We start from the raw sequence: 23,330 nt of genomic DNA on the forward strand, positions 1-23,330 counted from the left end.
TGAAAGCCATACAATATATACACGTCTTTACAATTTCATAATCTTTAATCAAAAGGATTGTAAAATTTAAAAAGAAATAGTATAGAATGAAAAAGCATACTCTTTCATTTCCTCTGGCAAAATGTAAACCACTTCTCTAGGCCTCAGAATGTTTTTTAGCCCATGAAAATATCTTCTATCAATACCTTCTATACTGAACAAAATGGATATTACCCAATCAGTATATGCAAAGGAAGGAAAATTTACAGATAGAAAAAGGTAGAGACTTATTTTACTCATTAGCATTCACTACAGCGTCTCTCCTTAGTCCTCTCAACCCCAACTCAAAAAGCTAAAGATTAAATAGTAAATACACAGACACAAACCCCTACGAAATACTCAGCTAACATGCCCACTGCTCTTCCTTTCCCTCATAAATAAGAATGTTTTTTAATTAAAAAAAAAATTTCAATGCCAAAACTGAAAATAAAATTGCTTAATAAATGTTTATCTCCTTCCAGGATCTTATCAACATGATCACTTCTGCAGGCAAATATGAAAGTTAAATTAAACAATAATTAAAGATTTCATCTAATTGTGACTGAAATATGCACCCAAATGTTGATGTATTACTAGGCTGGCAAATGTTACATACAAAAGGGTTTCCTTCTCTCTTCATTTGATTCAAAAAGCATAGAATTATAAGGCAAGACTATCAAGCCAAACACAAACTAACAGAGCGGGATTCTTATAAAGGATGTATGTTAATCTTTTGTTGCCTCAGCAAGGAATGCATGTTGGTCTTGAAGACTGCCATAGCACCCTAAGTGCGGAGAACCAAGTCCACTCTTAAGAATCCAGGAGAACTCTACAAAGTTTACACTACTACAGCCCAACTTCCATTTTTCACTTAGCTGAATCATTTTTTGTCAAAAGAAATTAGTATTGCACAAGAAAAGAAATGAAGAAAGAACAGCCAAAAGGTCTAAAAGTGGCAAATCCAAGACACACATTATTTCAAGAGAAAGGAGGAATTAGTCCTCTTCAGTACTGACAAGGACACCATGGAACCAGGTGTCCCAACCTTCCTGTAGAAAGAATTTTTGATGACACATGAAAGGCTGCCTTTTCCACTCATTCTGTTCCCTTCCTTCCTGGGTGGCAGCCAATCACACAGAGCGAGAGCCAGCCTCTTCTCCAAATGAAGCCCTCCCCAGACAACCGCCACGGACAGGCCTCGACAGTCCCGGGGCACCAGCGGCGTGCGGGAGACAGTGGCATCCTCTGCAGCGAGTGCTGCCAACACCACTGCACAGTGCAAGATGAAACCAGCACACAGCTGCACCTTTTGGAGGCGTTCTCCGTAAAACAAAGGTATTTCAAAGTCAGTGCTTGGCAGGGCCAAGTGGAAAGTTTAAGCTGAAACACCAGGACGCCAGAGAAGGCCAAAGCTGAGTATTTCATTATTGATGGAAACAGCTTGAAAGTGTGTGAAAAACCGCCACTTACCTCCAAAACGTAACACCAAATATACCCGAGAAGATGTGTGTGCAAATGTGGATAAACATTAAACCAGGATATCAAACTTTCTGTCAGAAACAATCCTTCTCACGACTTTAAAAGAAAAATGTATGTACATTCTGGTAAGCAAAAGTTCCAATTTTTTTCTTTAAAAAAACCTTATGCTTTATACCTCTAAAGTTTAGGACCTTGAACTTAAACTTCTTGAATTCTGTGGGCTCTACCCCAATCAACACTGGCCTGTGCTCTACAGCTAAGAGGAAACATGCTAAGAGACAAAAACAAAGCAAAAAACAAACTATAGATTCCTTAATTATGATACATACTTATTAGTAGCACAGGAATGACCAGAAGAACAAACATAAAGCCAGAGTCCTGAGTTCTTGAACATGTATTCTTGGACAAGTTATCTAACCTGGACCTCAATTTTTCATTTGTAAAATGGAAATAATTACATGAAGAAATAAGGATTAAGTGAATAATATAAATAAGCATGGTAGGCATAGCACCTAGTAAGTAGAAAACACAAATGATATTAATGGTAGAATTATTGCTATAATATTTATTAACAGATTTTTGAAAAAAATCACAATGGCAAATTTGCAATAAAAAATATCAAGCATCTTCTCAATACTTTTTAAAGGTGGTGAGCTAGACGCGTATTTGAGAGAGTAGACATTAATGTCGTGCCTTTATTGCTACAAACAATACTATCTTTTAAGAGGTCAACCCAAATACCTTATTACTTTTCATTTATCACATTCTTCCCTAATAAGGACTACAATATGAGCTACTCAAATTCAGCTCTCTGAACGTGAAGAAAAAAGGTGGAATGATTGAATAACAAGTTGATTAAACTTGGCAGAAACAAGAACTTTTTTTGAAAGGCAGGAAGAGTATGGGCTACTGAGAATGGGAATAAAAAGAATAGATATGAAAGTAAACCTTTAGCCATCACTCCATTATTTTTAGAGATAACTAGTGGAAGGGAATTTATTAATAGAACTGCCAACAGATCTAAAGGGTATGTGCGTGTGTGTACATAGATATGATAGCTAAGATAAGTGTACTACTAATTTCTATTAGTTCACTGAAAGGAAGTTAGTGTTTGTATTGGTTGATCAATCTTACAAACCTATATCTGGTAATCTAAGCAACAACTTTGAAGATATCAATATGCAATATAATAAGCATTGTTAATTTCCTATCATTGTTTTGAAATTCTGTATCATTTTATTTTATTATCTTTAAAAGAAAAAGAAGTCTGCAAATCTTCTCAGATACCCTAAACTAATTAGTCTTAAATATCTGAAGCTTATCTTCTCCCACTTATCTCTTCTATTGTGCGGCTTAAAAACAAATGACAGGGATGTGAGATTCTCTGCCCATTTAAATTTTTTTTTAGACAACAGACTGGCATACAAAACAAACAGCAGGCGAAGATCTTACTAAGCATAAGCAGACATTACAGCTTTATTGCTCATGGCCTTAGCTGAAGTCTCAGAGTGAAGAGATCACTGAAATGCAAGATTACACTTTAACAGGCAGCCTAATTAACTGTGATTCTTATCATGTAAGTTGGAGTCTGATTTAAAGATGACAACTTACAGTGTTCAGGCAAATTAAAACGCTGGGCAGGGGGCTGGGGATTTAGCTCAGCGGCAAAGGCGCCTGCCTGGCAAGCGCAAGGTCGTGAGTTCGGTTCCCGGTACCGGAGAAAAACCAAAAAAAAAAAAAAAAAAAAAAAAAAAAAAAAAAAAAAAAAAAAAAAAAAAACGCTGGGCAGGAGGGAAATGGGGAAGAAAGGGACCCTCCCTGCCTGGAAAACAATTTCTAGTCATGTCCAAGAGATTCAGAGGCCAGTGATTTGCAAGGAAGGCTGCTTTTCTGGTATTGGCTTAAAAAGATTTCATATGAAGTGTGACCCAGATGGTCCAAAAAAGGAAAGACAGACAGTGGCCACTTGTGTTGAATGGATGAATGAATATTACTGAACACTAACTAGGATCATATCCTCACTCTGTTTTACACACATGTTCTTATTTAGTTCTCATAGAAGTCAAAATATATAGTCTTTGTTATCCTCAATTTAGAAGTAAGGAAACTGGGACTTGCAGTAATTAAGTTGCTGGCCAATGTCAAAGCTCTAAGCAGTGCCCACAACGTCAGCTTGGGCCCGATTTCCACCCATCAGAGCATACAAGTCCCAGTCAAGGCAAGAAAGCTGTAATGTATTTCCAAACATTTCCAGTAATCCTCCCTAATTTAAAGGGTGACTGTCACAAGGGTGTGTGATGCGCAATCCCGAAAGGAAATAGCTCTGATACTTCCTGATGGGCTCAGGTTAAGCTATCTTGATTATACCAGTTTTTGTACCCTTGCATCAAGGTCAAGACATTCTCCTCCACTGCAAATTATTCTGATATGTGGATAACCAGCAGCGTAATCAGCAAAGCAATGGGTACAGCTGAGGTACCAGGGGGAGGTAGAGGTGTTGCAGAAGGCAATCTTAGCTGGAGACAAACTTGGAGAAGTTCAGTATGCTCTCACATGTATTGATGATAAATTTCAGCGTCACAGTTAGAATGTTATAAATAATAAAGCAGAATCTTAAAATGTAACAAGAGAAGCCCTAATGTCAGAAGCAATAGAAGCATTCCTGATGGGGTGGGGGGTGCTGGTTAGAAAGGACCCACGGTGAAGCCAGAGCTGGGAAGAGGCCTTTGATCCAGGCAGGACCTCAGTGGCAGCACAGCCAGAAGACCTTGGCTGACCAAGAGAGAGGGAGCTGGGGGACAGAGAGGACTGCCAAAGAGGCAAGTTGGCCCAGCTACGCAGAACACACAGTTTGAAGAAAGCCTGGACAGAAATCAGACACAAAAACAATTGCTAGACGCCATCCTACTAAGTACAGAGGGAGGTGGGATTTTCCTCTCTCACATCGTAAACACACTGAAAGCAGAAACAACCGCTCCTGGAATGCCCATACATTGTCTACCAACATTCTACAATTAACCTTGTGTCATACAGTGGTAAGCATGTATTCATCCTTGAGCTGCATTTCAAGGCAAGGTACAGTAATCTGGTGCTATGGACTGAACTGTGTCCCTCAAAATGCTGATGCTGAGGCCCTATTCTCCAAAGTGATGCCATTTGGAGATGGAGCCCTTGCGAAGTAACTAAGTTAGGATAAGGTCACAGGGGTGAGGCCCTTGTGACAGACTAATGACCACCCTTCCCATGTGACATCCAGCCAAAAAATGGCCCCCTACAAGCCAGGTGGTCAGGCCCCCAGAACCTGACCCTGCTTGCACCTGAATCTGAGACATCCAGCTTCCAGAGCTGTGACAAATGCACTTGTGTCGCTTCAGCCATCCAGTCTATAAGTTTCACTGTGATGATCTGTGCTATCATATTAGCAGCTGTACCAAAGAGAGGGAGACAAAGACTTGTTCAGAAAAAGTCAATGTCAAACAAATTCCACAGGTACTCAGTAAACACCATCTGGGGGTCAGAATATTCTTGAGGGCAGCGATTCAGGTGGTGCATCCTAAACTTTCAAGTATATGTAAACGAACCCCCTCCTCAAGGTCTGGATGCCGCCACATGGGATCCTGAATTTCCAACATGCTTTGGGGGATGCCCAAGCTGCTGGTCCTCACTTTTAAGTAGCAAGAACAGAGGATGAGCCACCGGCTACAGAGAAAATATAAACATTGCTGTGGGAGACAGAAGCTCAGACTGGCAACTTCTGTCCACATGCCTTGGCCTTGACAGGCCGCCCTGACAGGGACCCCAGCAGCCAAACACAGACACTTGTGCAAGGCAGGCGCCGCTGACTGTACAGTGAATTGGGTCCTATCCTACCTGCTCAGGGATCAACACAGAGTTTAGCAGGAGAGCTCACTGCTGAGCCCCTGAACTGCACTGCAGGGTGGGGAGAGACGGCCTGACTCACAACTTGCCCGAGGTCTCACGGAAAAGGTCAGGCGAAGAACAGACTCTCAAGCTGCTGTGTGGTGTGGGGAAGAGATACAGGAAGTGCGAAGAGGGCAGACTACAGGTGGGGACTACTGCTGATGGCTTCTGCGCTGAGCCACTTTAGTGGCAGACACGGTGCTCAGTGCTTTAACTCACTCCCTATGGGTTAAAGTGGGTATTATCACTGTCCCAATCAGCCTGAAGTCACGCTCGCAGAAGTGACAGAACTGGAATTTAGAAGAGCAGACTGACTTCACAGGCCATCTTTACCATTCCATGAACCTAGTTTGCCTCCACAGGCAGATACAACCACAGCATGATGCCATTCTGAAGGTTACAAAGCTATGGGCAGGCCGGGCATATAGCTAGCGGCACAAGCGCCTGCCTAGCAAGTGTAAGGTCCTGAGTTCAATTCCCGGTACTGAAAAAAAAAGTTATGGGCAATGTGAAAACTCTCAGGGTGTGATGGCAAAGTACTTGGTGACGGTTACAACCCTTGGTGACAAGAAGTACACTCGTTCAACTTGGGCTTGGACTAGTGGCCAGCTTCTTGCCATCACCTCCACTTTATCAAGATGAATTCTGGCCAGCCCGCTCAGCCAGGCTAAACATTTTCAGGACAGCATTTATGAAACATTTTCTCACAAGGCTAAACTAAGCACATTCTTCCCCAAAGTTGTAGTGGGTTTTATTTAGCTAAAAGTAACTAGACAACTGAATCCCTTTCAGCAAGACATAGCAGACGCTTCTGCTAATCACCAGGTGGGGAAAGGACCTACAATTCTTTTTAAAAATACATTTCGTAATTTATATTTCCAAGGATCCCCAGATGAAATCTTAGTACGATGCTTGGTAAGTATGAGAGAGGAGTTAAAAGGCCCAGGACTGGAGGAGGGCAAGAAAACAAAAACAAAAACAACAAAAATGAACTGTGTGGAAGTGGGACAAAAAAGGCAAGAAAGGATCTGAAAATATTCAGCAGGAAATTCCCTATCAACCCATGAAGACAAAATACGTAAGATAGTAAGATGGTATTTAGTCAGATACTGTGTGCTTAACAAAGTTCTAAAAACCAATGATGTAAGTCTCAGCTATCTCTATTTGATAAAGGATAACAATCTTGAGACAAAAGTAAATACAACCTTAATTGCGTGAAGAATCACAGTTTTTAAAGAAATGAAGCAAAACACCTTCACTTCTTAAAACAGAGGTGATTAATTCTGGTGGATCAATAAATTCTATCTCACAATACACCATGTTCGTTAATGAAACAGGTAATCCACCACTTAGCTAAAGAAATGAATGAATTTATTCTGGTTATGATTTTTTAAAATTTTTAAGTGAATCAATTTGGGCACAAGTTAGGCACCATTAAGTTTTTTGTAAAAGTACAGGGTAATAAATATTACTATGTTGTAGAGAGTTATTTATGTCAGATCAAGCTACATACTTTTCTTACCTTTGATACATATGAGATACAGATAAAACTGCCATAAAATATAAAAGATACTGATTACAGTTGTTCATGTTCTACAGAAGATTCTCAGCAGTAAGCTAACAAATACAGACAGGTATTATCTGAGGAATGGGTATATAACCTAGTAATTGCTTAGAAGTCAAGAGAGTAAAATGATTATGTCAATATATACCAGCTCTAGCTGAAAGACAAGTAAAAGATAAAACGTGACTCACAGAAGTGTCCAATCCATCATTTTAATTAACACTTTACACTCTGGACTGAAATACCTCGGTGACGACCTGTAGCTAGGGACACCACTGAAATTTCCTGGCTCAATGTGGACACAAAAAAGTAGGTACTGGTTTCCTATCACAGAAATACCTGCAACGCAGCTAATGAGAAAAGAACCAGTGGGTCAGGCCGGTGACTGAAGGGCCCACAGAGGGGGCAATCGTTATCCCTGTGGGTGTATTCCTTTTCTGCACTGTCATCTCCAAGTCGCCTGTCTTAAAGACCATACCCATCTGCACCCCACTGCTCCGCAGAGCCACTTCTGTCTTCAGTTGAAAGGGAAGTGATAAGGCTGGAACCACGGGAGGGAGTTTTGTACATTTTGTTCTATCAGCTTGGGCTTCAGTCACTTTATGAATTATGAGCTGTCAACTACTTTTTCATCTGCTATAGAATATGCTTCTTAGAAATCGTGGCTATAAATAAACCAACAGATGTTTTTTGTTGGCTCCAAAAAGAGTTTGGGTAATTTTTTAAAGGGTTAGAAGAGAAGGAATCCAAAAGGCTGTATTAGATTTCTCCCTGTTGCTCGTTCTCTGTATCAGCCTCCTGAAGACACCTTCATTTTCGTTCCTACAACTCCGATGGAAGCCACATAAATGTAACCTGTTAGAGCAGCCAGAAAGGGGGGTATAATATCAGTGTCCTTCCTGTGATTCTACTCCTAAAAACTAAGGTAATCAGACAATTCCGATTGTCCCTGTATGCTATGAAAAACAACTAAAAGTCACTGTGCACCAGTAAGAAAAATTTAGACAACGGGTGAGGGATGTGTTCTAGATTTCTCTACTGACAACAGGTTGAGCAACATCAAGTAAAACATTCAGTATCCCTAGGGCTCACTGTGCGGGCTGTGAAGTGGTCAAGGTCTGGCTAGATAGTCTAAAATAGTTTTTCGTTCTTAATTCTATGACTTGGAGAGGAGGTCGAGGATAGCACTTAGCCAATACAAAATTATTAAATTTATATGTAATCATGAATTACTTTAAAGACAACTCTACAGTCTCCTCGGTCATTTGTTGCAACTCTGGCAAAAAGTAAAAGGCACCTGGAAAATGGCACCAAGTATAAATCACTACAAGTATGAGGGGGGAAATAAATGAGGTTAAACATTGAAATGGGAGAATGGCAGCATTTAATTAGACGTGACTGGGCGATGCAAACCTGTCATTTCTAACCTGAGGTATGGGGGGTAAATAAGTGTTTGTAAGTGAAGTTTTCAAGGCCAGCTGTTTTGCCAGAATGAAGGGTAGTTTCACAAGGGCTGAGAAACACCCGTGACTTCTGTACATGGACTGGACGGAAGACAACGGACTCTTCCACATTCTGAAGGACATAGTAGTTATAACAGCTACAAATCAGAGAGTGTGACTTTAACTGGGTTTCCATGTACCATGACTTCTGGGGAAGAGAAAACCATGCAACTGAGAGCAGCATGAAGCTGGCGAAGAAGGACAGGGAGGGGGATAGCTGCTGATCTGGACGCGCAGTGTACTTCCTGGCGTCATGAGAGCAGCCTCGGTTTCATTCTGTGTTTGGAAAGGAAATTTTAAGAGGTTAGGGGACCACACCAAGGTCATCGACTAGTGTTCGGCGGAGCAGAGATACAATCAGTATCTGGGCAGACACTTGAACTTTGATTTCTTTCTCTTCTTCTACCTCTCCTCCATTTTTGAATTAAGTCAATCTTTTTGATACTTTGAGATTTATTTTTTTTGACCAACATATGCATAGCACTGGGTGCAAGCCCTGCAAAATTAGTCCATGATCTACAGCCAGTGAATGCAAAGATACAATTTGGAAGGGGTCACTGAGAAGTCAGCACATTCAGGAAATGTCTCTGTTCCCCTAACCTCAGAATCGTTCTAAGTTCATCTCTTCCCCCACTGTGGGAATTTGCCAGTTATTTCTTTGGAAAATAATACATCCCCCGAAGTGTGGTAAATTCCAAATCACACACGATCAGAAACTATCTATTAAAGGCTACCTTTAGTAGCTGAGTCTCTGGTAACAAGAAGCCCATGATCCAGGGTAACATTTATGATGCACTTAATATGTTCTCTGCTGAGAGGCTTGACTTAAAATTATCTCAGAAAATGATGCAATCTTCCACAACATAATAAAGAAGATTCTGTCATTTTCCCCATTTTACAGACAGGAAAACTGAACCTAGAAGAAATTAACTGATTTGTCCAGACTCACACAACTGTACCAATCAGAGGTATGATTTAAGGCATTAGAGATCGGGTGGTTTAGAAGCCACAAAAGCAGCTCCTCTCCAAGGATCCTGACATACTGAGTAAGAGCTTTGGAAAGGGACTGTCAAGAGCTAGAGAACAAAGTAAGAATGAGTTCTCTGGCCAGAGAACAGACTGGGAAGTAGTTCGAGAAGGACCACTTCTTGACTGGCCTGATTCTCCATATCACGTATTTTTTTGTTTTGAGGATATTCTGTAGGATGCGTAGCGTAACTGATCTGTGCCTGCTAATGAGAACAGAACCCTCCTCAACTCTGAAAATCACAGTGTGGGACCAGCTGTGTCCGCAGTTCCACCCTTCTACTAGCTGACCATTCATTTTGCAAGAGAAAACAGATATCCTGGCTGGGCGTGGTGGTACACACTGGTAATCCCAGCACTCAGGAGGCTGAGGCAGGAGAATTGCTATGAGTTAGAGACCAGCCTGGGCTACAAAGTGAGTTCAGGACCAGTGTGAACTACATAGTGAGACCCTGTCACAAAAAAACCACACCAAACCAAAAAAACCAAAAAAAAAAACCCCAATTGGAACACAGAACACGACGATGCAGTAGAACTTACACCAGGGATTCAGAGAATGACTTTCAGTACTCTGTAAATACTGGGGTCTAAAGAAAAGCCACACAAGTGACTCTGCAAAGTAAAGAGAGGTGAAATAATCACTGACTTAATGCTGTATATCCAAAAATACCATCACTTTAACATATAATCAATAAAAAGTATTAGCCATAAAGTTTACAGATTTTTTTTTTCCCTTCATGATGCATCTCGAGCCCAAAAGCCTTGTTTCACGGCTCAGTATGGGTCTGATATGCGGTTGCTGGATCTTACACTGGGCAGCACAGGTCTGGGGTATGGGGAAATCTTCCATTTTTCCCTTGTGTCAATGTAGTTACATCTGGAGAAAGTGCTAGCTTTGAAATCAAAATCATAAAGAGATATGTAAAAGGAGCTCTATTCCCGTCTCCTAGGAGCCTCGGAGTGCTGTGCTCTCTCCGTGTTCACAGGTACTGAGGCCCCGCTCCAAAGGTGTTTAGTCTGACTGGGAGCTGAGTGCCCGGACACCCTCACATGCTAAGGACTTACCAGGATACAAAGCATCAGGTGTCCTAGAGTTTACCACAAGCCCCAGCGTGAGGTCAGAACATTAGGCAGCCTATAAAACCAGCTCTTCAGAAATGACGTGATTAATAAAACTGTTGCATCTTATGGCTCTCCATCTGCTCCTGGCTCTCCTCACACTGGGCACCGAGTGCGTCTGTGCACAGCCTGTTCGAGGCTGTCTGCTGACTGCGGATGACAGAAGGCGCAATTACCAGGGAGAGGCTGCAGAGCTCAGCCATTAAGTCAGAAAACCCACGGTGTGCTTGGGTTCACATCTGGATGGTCAGAGCTGCGATAATGTCACTTATAAAATTAGGGGTCATTAACATGCCCAAAATGGACTCCAAGACAAATGAATAGATGTACAGTAAATGGGGCAGATGGAGCAGTATCTACCTAGTATTACAGGCAGGAACCTTAGGGAGCTGCCTTTTTCTTCTTGAGAGGGTCCAATGGTGTCTGTGTTTATAGCACAGCATACTCAAATAAAGTCTCTAGTGCATTCTCTTTCTAGAACACACAAGTTAAAAATGTGGAAACTAATTTTCCAACTGTATAGATTACAATATTAGGTGCTTTGTGAATTGCAAACTCTTGCTGCACAGGTCTGTGGAGGGCCATGGGGCCACGTCAGGCACATCTCCTGCCACTTAGTGTTATCTCTGTTGCTTCAGGTGGCCGTGCTGTCTGTGCTCAGCCCCCAGCAGACACTCTAACAAACACGAGCGCCAAGTCCCAAATATCTTCTTCCAGTTTGGACCCAGAAGAGACTGTTTCCGGTAAGAGTGCAAGCTGCTGCTGTGTTCCCTAAGAGGAAGACTGTTTTGGGTGTCAGAAACTGAAGCAGTGGATAGATCATAGGATAACATTATAAACTGCTAAAAGAGAGGAAATAAAAAAAATTACTATTCCAGGAAGGCAACAAGAAAAGAAGAGGGAATCACAGCATGCACCAAGGAATCTCCTTCGGAAATGTCAGTTCCTGGGTCACACATTCGATATGCAGTGAATATTTGAAAAGGCAGATGAGGAGGAGAAAACAGGGTAATAGGACAGCAAGATCATCTTCGCAAATGATGATTCCTGGGCATGAAATGCTATGGTGAATGTTTGAAAATGTTCACCCACTCTGCAAAGAAATTATCTGACAAAGAAAGGGGAACTTAGTTTTGTAGCCAAGCAGTAAAAACCTTAGCAGAACATAATGCATTCAAAATGTGGCCATTACAACTGGTTGTCACGGCTGCGTTACACCAAGGAGCCAAAGAGGCGAGTAAACCAACATTAATCATAATCATCAGCCTCATCTGGGTGGGTTACCCCTCCGTGACTGCATCTGCATCTCAGCAGGCTTTTTGGTAGACAGGACAGGGGAAATTTGTGAGTACAGGAAACTGCATAGCTCCTCCTAAGGAAGAGGCAGCGCCTACGGCCCATTTGTCCATATTTCCTGGCGTTATAAATCCCTTTACTTGCTTCTATAATTCAAAATGCTAAAGGGTAAAAAGCGCCGCACACAAAGGGTGTGGGAGAGAGCTGGGCCTGGATGGGCCTGAGTTTCCCCACCTCTTGTCATCCCACTTCAGACTGGACCACACGGCATCCTGGGGCCCTGGTCCAAGGAGGCCTCAATAAAGCAGGGCTCTGGACTGGCCGTAAATGAAGACGCTGTTTCCTAAACAAGTACTAACGCACGACTAGCTCATATATTCCTGGGACACCAAGCTACACACTGGCTGTGAGAGAACACCAACACTCAACAGGCTACACGCAGCAGAACTGAACCACAGGCTTATCCTGAGTACCTACAGCTTCCTTTCCAAACTCTTCTGCTCAACTTGACAACATTTTCCTTCCTCTACGATCTCTCCTCATGATCCCAGTGCATGAGTCCAGTGCATCTTGGTCTCTGGGCTCTCCTCCCATAAAAGCCAGCTTCTGCAGGATGGGTCTCATAAACTCCGTTGCAATAAGGAAAAAAAGACAAAGAATGACCAATGAAGCTCTGGGTGTTAGCGTGTCACAGGGATACGGCTGACTTCACTGGGGCCTTGTGCCGGTTCTTCTAATTGTAGAATTGTAGGTACAAATCTCCCTGAGATCAAATGCCCACATACATGGATCTTTAGTACTTTGCTATGACTGAATCACTGGAACGGGTCCAAATTAGGATCATTAAAATGCTCCCACTTTACACGAACGAACGAGAGCAGGTAGTCACAGAGGGTGCCCAACCACACTCACTGCCAGTGCCTCCACAGCCACCTACCTGACACTTCAGCAGAAAGCACAGCAATCGCACCTTGAATGTGTACGGCACTGAAAAGAGGACAAAATTGTTCTATACTATTTTTTTTAGCGTCTCAAAAGGAAAACAACAATTACTTAAAGAGAAAAGCAGAGTGAGGTGGTCAAAGTAGAGAAATACCTAGCCCAGTAAGTGAATTCAGACTGTTTTCATTCAAGAACAGAAAAACATGTAGTTGAGGAAATCAAAGTTGCTTTGAACTGTGTGTTATTTTGAATCAACAGACTTGGTTTTAAAGACTTCTGCGAATCCACCCCTATGAAACCTGCGTCCCACTCCTTGCAAACAGGTGCTTCAAAGAAATAATAAAACCATACCTCAGAGGCACTTGCTTACCCAGCCTGCAAAGCCCAGGCAGGCCTCTGTGGTTTGCGCAGATATTACCTGCCTTTTAGTATGAAATGTCTTGCAAATCGAAGCCCCAACTAACCACTGCTTCTTGGGGATTCTGCAAAACATTAATGCTGCAAATGACACAAGAACACAATGACACATTGGCTTTGCAAGTTCTAACGCTTCTCTTACAACAGCTGTGAATGACAACAAAATGCCGATGCTCTACCAGGAGCAGCCATTTCACAGACTCTTGATGCGATTACGTTTCACTTTTGCCCCCTGATTTCCTCCTCTGGCAGAAGCACAGAAGCCAGAGTCAGGATGGGATGCTAGGAGAACAGTGTGAAAGCAGGGAGGCTGAGACTTAACACGAAGATGCAACTTGTTATAAGCAAACAGCATGTTTCCCTCAACCTCTATTATTAATTACTAGCCCATTTCCCCCAAGGACTATTTTGCAGGGCATGGCTTCAATTAATGCCTGGTCTATAGGACACAAAGAAGCAGCTAACAAGCAACATTTGTTTATTCCACTGCTGAGGCAGATGGGGAGGTTGACCCAGACAATGACACTATTGGATATAGCTTGGGGAAGGATGAATCCCTCCGACGACGCTGAAAAGGCCCTGAATTCGCCACTTGTTCTTGTGCATACTTCACTTCCCTTTAGCGGTTAAGAGTGGGTTATTCCTTCCACATCCACGGCATGGAAAAATATCCAACAAAACTTTCAAGAGGACTAAAAAAAGTGTCTTTGCAAATCAGGGACTGAAACAATTCTCCTTTGGTAATTTTAGAAATCAGATGCTGTTGAATTTCATCACCCATTTAGAAATCTCAGAAGTTAAGCTCTAAAAAGCTCTAGAGCAACCCGATGACAAAGTGTTCCAGGTTTATTCCCCTTGAAAGCTCCCTCCCCAGAAACGCTACCCACAGCAGCATCCTCCATCCACGGAACGGATCAACAGATCATGGCCTGCCCGGTGTCAGCTAGGGACAACGGCAAGAGAACCATTTGGAGGTTAACCAGTGGAAAATTTAGAATCAGATTCCAGAACCTCAGGAAACCCTGATTTAATTTAAGATACTGCTTTGTTTGTCTCATTGAAAATAAGAAAGGACTATTGATGTAATCTACTCCCCGGTATTATATAAAATTTTAGGGCCTAAAAGGAACATGATTATGGGTATGAAACATGGCTGAGTACTTCCAAGGGTGTCTTCTTTTGAAAAAGGAACCTGGTGACTGAATGGAACACTTATTAGTCCATTTAAGCCCACTCTATGATTAACCAAATATACCATAACCTTCACCTGAGAATTTTCAACACTGGGTATCTTTTATAGGAGGCTGCATTAAAACCAAGTATTTGTAAAGATACCTGTTTGAGGGACTGGTGGTGTAGTTCTACGGTAGAGCTCTTGTCTAGCATGTGCAAGATCCAGGGTTTGATCCCTAGCACAACTGCATGTGCGCATACACAACACACACACACACACACACACACACACACAGAAAAGGAGGAGGAAAAAGAGGAGGAGATCTTCTCCATGGTTCTTTTCAAATCTAAAAGAGTGGGACCCAAAATTCTTTTCAGTAAACACTCAGTTTTCTGTTCCAATTATATGGGGAGTAGACAAAAGAAGGAGATTGGCCATACTAAAGAACGAAAGCTCTCAACAGTCGGGATTTAGGGAACGGATGCGGAATCGTTCTTTTCTCAGGAACAAGTCTCTCCTGGTTTAGCTCTCTATCTGCTGCTGGCACCAGGTGGACATGGACACAAGCGTGCTTGTCAGGACTTGCTCCAACGCTGATCGGTCAACACATCGACAGCACACCCAAGCACACAGACTCACATTTACCTGCCACGGCAGGGGCAAAAAGCCTAACCTTTACACATCACTCAAGACACTGGAAAGGGTATAAAAATCCAAAAACCGAAAACGATATCTATGGGAAAATAAAGAGAAGATATTAAGTCGTTCTGCCTTGGAGTAAACACAGACAGGGCTTATCGTTCATTGTTTTCAGCCATTCCTCTGACAGAATAAACTTTCCACCTGCTTAGGCAAGTGCTGAGAGACCGTGCCTATCCCAGAGCCCAGAGAAAGCCTGTGTTTCATTTACCACAGAGAACTCTAATAAGGCAAATGTGTGCAGCTGGAACTAACCGGCAGCAGAGTTCACCAATGCTCCAGGTCATGGTAGATATTTGCAAACACCTCTGTAAGTCCCAGCTGCTTTTAATTAATACCTCATGCTGGGAGCATCTAGCCTAACTTACTAAAATATCATTTTATTTAAAGTAAGATTCTGAACATTTTTTGCATGGACTAGGTCCATTTCTTTTCAAGTCAAATAAATAAGCCAAAGATAAATTTAAGTTTGGCTGTTTTAAAAACAGTAATATTTCACATTGAATGTGCTCCTGGGGCTGGAGGAAATGTTCTTTCCTTTCCTAAAATTCTAGCCAAGTACTCTCAGACCCAGTTTCTTCCCAAAAATCCGTAAGTGTGTGTGCCTGTGCACACGCGTGTGTGTGGATTGCTCAGAGCCTAGTTTTGAAACGCTGGAAACTTTCACAACACAGAACAGTTCCAGTTGCTTGCTGGCCCCTTCTTCAAGTCCAGCTTGGATCCTATGGGACACACAAATCCTTGTCTGAAATGCAGGATAAGTATCACAAAACATGCTAGGAAATGGGTAAACCACAGCACAAGGCATAAAAACAAAGACTGCTTTAAAGTAAAACTATGACAAGCAGAAATAAAATACCACAAAGCATTAATTTTTTAGCCAAAGTAACAAGAACATTCATGTTATGGAAAAAGCATGCGTATTGTGACTATTTGGGAGAGAGAAAGGCAGAACACAAATGATAATTTCTAATTCTAGGAGCAGGGGACAAGGTAAATCAACTCACAATTGGCTTGGTTTCTGTAAGCCAGATATATAGTGTGTTTTTCCTGTCAAGTATCACTGCAGGAGTTGGGCCAGTAGTCCGTGGTACAGCACTTGCCCAGCATGCATGAGACCCTGGGTTTAATCCCCAGCGCTGGAAAAACGAAAGAAAACAGAACAAAAATAGGGGGCGGGACGGGCAAAACTGGAGCAGCAGAGTGGTGAAGTTGTGGGAGAAACGCTAGAACAAGGTGTATTTTATAGTCACCCAGCGGTATAACCAGTCATCAGTGGATGGCAGTGGGATTTTCCTTAGTGAAGCCGCTGGGCTACCCTGGGTCATTCCATATTTTCACCACCTTATATGCCTCAAGGTTTGAGGGAAATAGAAAGCTGGTATTCGCTACACAAAAGGTTCATCCTTTTGTCCTGCTTATTACGAAGTCCCTTGAAAGTACTAATTTACTATCAGAATATGGAAGCGGGACTGAAACCAATCAGAACTTCATGGATTTAAATATCCAGAGCGTAAGGGAGTGCACACGCATGTATGCATGCATACACCCTTGCAGCTTACTACTGAAATATTATCATCTTGAGCCCAGTACAACAAATTGAAACCACATTTTATTCTATTTTTCCTTGTTAACTTGATGGCTTCACCACACGTTTCAATGCTACGCACTTCCCTCCCTCTCCCTTGGCATTTGAAACTTTTTTTTTTTTTTTTGGTGAAATCAGTAATCTCACCAGCGACAAGCTTTGCTTTAATAAGTACATCTGCCAACTTAAACAGCATCTCCTACGGCAACGGAATAATGAAAGACACATGTAGGTACTTGCCACCAGCAGATGCAAGCTCAAGTTCGCCTGCAATTGGGCCTGTAATTCTGCTGATCCTGGCGATCAGGACGGCGTGGCCAGAGCGTCTCAGAACAGCCCTTAGTCTAAACAGTGAAGGAGGGAACAAGGAGCCAACCTTTCTCATCCCTGCTGGGCTTCTGACCACCGCAGCTCCCTACTTGCAGGGGCAGATGGGAGCGATTGCTCAAACGCCTGGAAGAAATAAGGTCTTACGACACCAAGCAGTGGATCCTGCCTCACTCCTCCTGTGAACTTGAGGCTATGCTTTCCAAGGTCAAATTCAATTCGTGTCAAATCAGGACTCCCCAAGGTCAGTCACTCCTGGGGCAGCAAGGCTCCACCTGGCTCCCCAACCAGGACAAGGGCTCCTCAGGCTCCCGACCTGGGCCCTTTGGCAGATGATCAACAGAGTTTGTTCTTTCCTCTCCATCTTAGAACGCAGTCAGCTGAATGCATTCATGGTGCCTCACACCTGTAACCCCAGCTGCTCAGAAGGCCAAGGCAGGGGGATAGCAAGTCTGAGCTCAGCCTGGACAATTTAGCAAGACCCTGTTTCAAAACAAACCTAGCAAGTGCTGGGGATGTGGCTCGGCAATTCTTGGGTTAAATTCTCAGTAGTGCAAAAGAAAAAAAAAAACGCAGTAACTGATTTCTTCAGTGGATATAGAAAGACTATTTTAAAACATGCAAAGTCTGAAGAATAGAAAGAAGAATGCAAAGGGTGGAAAGTTTGAAAGAACGGAGTTGTAGTTCTAGTTCACAAAAAAAGCTCCTTCTTCTGTGCAGCCAGGCTGCCCTCAGGAATCAGTGTCTGAGGCATCCCGTCTGTGGGAACCCGTGTCAGCCCACCCAGAGGAGGTGGTCGGCGCCCTCCTATGCACTTCCTGTATCAGCCAATGGCTAATAAATGTCACTGCCAAGCAAGCTACAATTTCAAGGCCCATTAGGACTCATAAGGACATACTCATTATAAGAATTACTTAAAAAACCAGGATTTTGAAAAACCAACTCAGAAACAGTGTTTACATGTTCTGCCTTCTAAACCACGAACTTACGAGTCTCAGGCCCAAGCCTGTGAGGTATGTGTCACAAAGGTTTTGCCAGGAGTACAAAGCCACTGTACACTGTTCAATTACCATTTTGAAGTCAACTCTACAATCCCAGAATTATTTCCTTAACGACAAGGGCAATGTTAGTCAACATAATCACTGATTATATCACCTACCTTATAGAATCTTTCTGGCAAAACAAAAACAAAAAAACAAAAACCTTCAGACAATGATAGCAGCAATCCATTTTATGCCATCAGTTTTTAATACCTAAGAGTTGATTGCTGTCTTTGGAAATTAACCCCTTCTCTCACTCCCTCCTCATTGTGAAGCTAAAGAACCTCGAGAACCAACACAAAATCCTTGAGCTGTGTCTCCATGAGCACTGGAACTCTCCTAGCAGGGCTGCATGGGAAGCAGGAAGTCTCCAACTCACGCAGGGCCTGTGTTTCCAAAGCTCATGTGAGTTGGCTGTGGAAAACCCTGGACACATTTTCTCTCACAAATGTTATAAATGACGCTTAGAACACTGAAGTCCATTTCACTCAAGTGACTTTGAATGAGATTTGCAGTTGTTTTAGCAAATGAATATGGAAATTGAATGCACCTGTGATAGTTTTTAGCGCATAAATACATGAACGCCAATGGGAAAAATCCAGTTTTCCCTCATCCTCCTCATAACTGATGGCAGAGGCAAGTTGGGTACGAGAGAGGCGACAGGCGGTAGCAGAGAGCTGCCCACGGGCGGCACGGCACTGCCTTCCCATCTGGGGCTCTCAGCACAAAGTGAGCACATGATAAAGGGCTGTGGACAGGGTGCCGGGGAGTGCTCTCCAGTTCACTGAGGGAGCAATGGAAGGGCAGGGGCATCCCACAGGTGACATTACGGTTATTCCTGCAGGCCCCAATTCATGTGGAATGCTCACATGGGTGCTTGCTCAAGAAAATATCTGTTAGCTTTTCCTTCCTGGCAGTTTCTACTCAAGGAGTACTTGAAGCTTTTGGGAAGTGATGCCTATAAACACACCTATTAAAGTGTATCTTTATGAGAGGCTAAATCATTATCATAGAAACACAGTAACAGAAGCTACTGGGACAGCAGAATTCCTAGAATGGCGTGTTGGATTAATCTACATCAATTTGGAGAAAGAATGAATTTGGTTACAAAGTCGAACTGCCTACTATAGTATTCTTTTAAAAGAAACAATTTAAATACTTTAAAAATGTGTTTTTAGGCCAGGTGTGGTGTCACAGGCCTGTAATCCCAGCACTCCAGAGGCTGAAAGAGGAGGATCACCTTGAGTTCAAGGCTAGCGTGGGCTATATAGCAAGACCTTGTCTCACAAAAAAAAATCCATAAAAAACAAACAAACAAAACCTGTGTGTTTAGGACTGAGTTTTCAACAGAAGCACTTATGCCAGGGTAGGTGATTTGGGCAGTATTTTAAAACCTTAATACCTCTGCTTTTATGGAAATGCACTACAGAGAGAGCAAAGAGATACACTGTAGACTTGATGGATGGTGGAGTAGAAACACTAAAAAGGGATACAAGTTGGATAGCTAAGAAATGTAGAAATAAAAGAGGGATAAAAGTCCCCACGCACCTAATTCAATTCTTCTTTAATAGGAGGAACAAAAGCAAACTGGAACCGGAAAATGACTCTGAATTTTAAATAGTGAGTAAGCATATATTCCTTTTCCTAAAGGAAGGGATAAAAATAGAAGAAAAAGAAGGTATCATTACTGGTAAATGGGCAGGTCTTTACAGAAGGAAATTACACAGCCTGATTGTAACAATGCATGTCAACGTTCCTTCATAAAATGTTCATGTCTTTAATTTCTTGATAATACTTACAAGCTGCTTTTTCTTCTCTATCATGTTTTCGTATCACGCCACCATATCGGGGATAAGCCTAACATTCATGTTCATAAAATTCTGCTGGAAAACATAAATATGTTTCACTTCCTCAAAAAATATCTGATTTATTATGGCCTCACTCCAACTACTCTTCTGCCTGTTTTTTGCTTTTATTATGTTCTACTCATTTAAATTCATCAATATGTTGCTTTGTCACAGTTTATATATTTTTTCACACACATATAGGTGTACTATGTAAAAATTGAAGCAAATAACATATGGGCCTTCCAATTTTCCTGTACCACCTCTTGCTTTAGCTGTTACAGTTCCCAGGAGGGTAAATACATTTTGCCAGTTAACCAAAGATGTAATGCCAAAAGGGCATGAAATGATTACTTGTGTAGTAACATGAAATAATTTAAAATTCCAAATATGAACAGACACATTAGGAAAAAATGAGGCCCCACATCACAACCGTTTGTTAGGCCATCTACTAACATGCACACACATACGTAGCCCACAGATAAAACACCTATGTATGTAAATTCTAATTTGCCCAAGATTTTTAGTGTGCAGATATTGGGAATGAGGGAACAGATTAAAAATAGTATTAATAATAGAAGTTGCCATAGTCATAGTTTATATTTAAATCCCAATCATCTTAGTAATTGAATTTATATGCCAATCTAATAGTGGACCGAAAACTAACACAGAGAACATTTCCCCAGTTTGGATACTTGAGAACTGAAAAATTTTTTTTTTTTTTTTTTTTTTAATCAAATGCACCGTATGGCAGTTCAGCACCTCTGGGGAGACCACACTGTTTAAGGCAGCGGTCTCTGAAACACACCTGGGCACCAAAAGGTACGAAAGGCCAATACCACCAAGTCTGTTCCACACTGCTGGGCAGGAAATACTGGATTTCAAGGGCTGGACTGAAGGAAAGCCCAAACTAACCAGAGTTTAAAAAAAATGTTTGCAAAATCAAACATCAAGTTTCCAAAATTTATTTAATTAGAATTCCACTTAATATTCCTTAACATGGAATTTGGACCATCTCAAAAATATGCTTTTTAAACGGCACTAAAAGCACACCCACCTTTATAGTGGCACCGTTTGTAACAGCTAAGTCTTAGAAACGCCCCAAATGCCCATCGCCCGAGGAACGCATAAAGGAAATGAGTACTGCTTTGCCATCAAGAAGGACACGCTAACATTTCTAGCTAAATGGGTGCACTTTGGGACCATACTCTGAAGAGAACTAAACTGGACACACATGTCTGAATACTGCAGTTTCTCTGGTGTGAGAAACCAACAGTGTAAATAAGAACCAAAATGTGTAATAGATACTGGGAAATGGGAAGAAAATGTTTAAATGAGAAGGGGAACAAAGGTAGAGGGAAGGGAAAGGAAGAGACCAGACAAAGTAACAGGAAAAATGGAAGCAAAGGTTTTGTAAATAAGGAAAGGAGGAGGGGTTAAAGGGAGGGGAGGGGAATGGGGCAAAAAGAGGAAGCAAGATACATCATGTACAGGTACAGATTCCCTGTGATGAATGTGATAATTAGGTATATCTAAAATGTACCAAGAAAAAAAAGATTAAAAAAAAAAAAAAAGGATATAGTTAAAGAAAAAAAAAGACACCATGACAACACAACCTCCTAGGACTCCTTAAAGATTCATTATGGCTTAAAGACATTGACTATGTAAATTTAAATCACAAAAATAGGGTCCTAATTAAATCATGCATTTTCTTCCTTTGTTTTTTTTTGGATACAGGGTTTGGCTCTGCAGTCCAGGCTGGCCTCGAAATCACAGCGACCCTCCTGCTTCAGCCTCCTGAGTGCTGGGATTACAGGCCTGTGCCACCACACCCAGCCACATATCATGCATTTTCAAATATCTTAACCAAGAGTATCATCAAAAAAATTCTACTTGGAATACATATATTACCTGAAGATTGGCAATCCTTTTTTAGCCTTAGTTCTTCTTTTCACCAATAGGTGGCAATCTTTATCATCAAAACCATTTAAGCAAAAAATTCAAGTTCAGTGAAAAAGCTTTTCTTCTCTCCTTCCAAGGTTCAACGTTTTGTTAAACTAATGAACTATTTCACAACCAATAAGTAACTGTAAAACCAAAATACTGCTAATTTATTAAGCTCTCTGTTTCTGGCTTTGTAACAAATAAAGTACTGAAAATCTCAAAAAGAAACCTACCAAATGGACAAAGCAAAAGAGACAAAAGGGACAGCGGTGCTGCTAAAGATGGCTCTGAAGGTATCACAACCTTTATAAATACAGCATGAAGTCTACAGAACACCCAGATGACACACTACTTACTGACTGTGGAATGGCTTACAAGCAAATAGCACAAGACAGGACAAACAGTGACGAAAGAATACAGGAGGCTACTGGAAGATATGTTCTAAGGAGCAAGACTTTTTGTGTTTTTGTACCGGGAGTAGAACTCAGGACCTCGTGCTTGTCAGGCAGGCGCTGTGCTGCTGAGCTATATCCCCAGCCCAAGCAAGACTTTTAAATGCAAGAGGAAAGGATATCTCAAACAAAATTATCATTCAGTGGACTTTCTGTGTGGGGGCAACATGTACAAGCCAATCTGCAAATGCACCGTGCCTTTCATTAAAACTGAAGAGAATCCTCAATTGTCTCAGAATTGGTCAGTATAACCACCGATACTGTCTAACTTACATAATTCTGCTGCAGTTTAATTTCATTTCTTCTTTGGATAGGCTCAAAGAAGGGAAAGAAGAGGTCCTTACTAATCTCATAAAACACTGCTTCATGCAATTTTCAACTGTTGAGGTTGGCCCTTGGTCTTTGTTTCCTGTGGCTAAACACTTTCCATTCTCTTCAGGTTTAAACATGTCACTTAAGTCTAAGCAACCATTTTTTTGTATTTGTGCCCAATGTGCTCTTTATTTTCTGAATAGTCTCACCAAACATTCAGCTTCCAATACTCTATTGAGTTTATTAGGGTTTGTTTGCAATCTGATACCTCCCTGAAATCCTTAGCTTGATAGATGAGAAAAATCACAGTTAAGTACACTGCCATCTTTGGGTCACACAACGAATTAGAGCAACTGGGACTAACACTTGGCCAAGAGCATTATTCAGAGATCCAAGATACCCCAAAGTGTTTGCAAGTGCCCCACGTTAAGTAAGCACAATGAAAAGGATGCCGCAGTGGTTGCTTTGGTGATCCCTTAACATCAGTAACCAGCTATCCTAGATATCTTCCATATGTCCGCAAGGACATACTCTTGGCCAATTCAAAACCCAACTAGCTTTAAAAAAAAAAAGCATATTTATACAAAGTACTAAACTTCCCAGAAAAGAAAACCCTAAATGCATTAATTTATATTGCAATAAAAAAATTATGGAGCTGAGTGTGAT

At 41.7% G+C, this 23,330-nt stretch overlaps 1 protein-coding gene across 1 annotated transcript in view; it reads right to left on the minus strand.

Moving 5' to 3' along the window:
- Positions 1-23,330, minus strand: part of Pik3r1 (phosphoinositide-3-kinase, regulatory subunit 1 (alpha)) — a 77,621-nt gene that overhangs the window by 30,132 nt on the left and 24,159 nt on the right. The window lies entirely within an intron of this gene.

The sequence above is a fragment of the Chinchilla lanigera genome, unplaced genomic scaffold, assembly GCF_000276665.1.
Source record: "Chinchilla lanigera isolate Chin_1 unplaced genomic scaffold, ChiLan1.0 scaffold00045, whole genome shotgun sequence".
Lineage (NCBI taxonomy): Eukaryota > Metazoa > Chordata > Mammalia > Rodentia > Chinchillidae > Chinchilla > Chinchilla lanigera.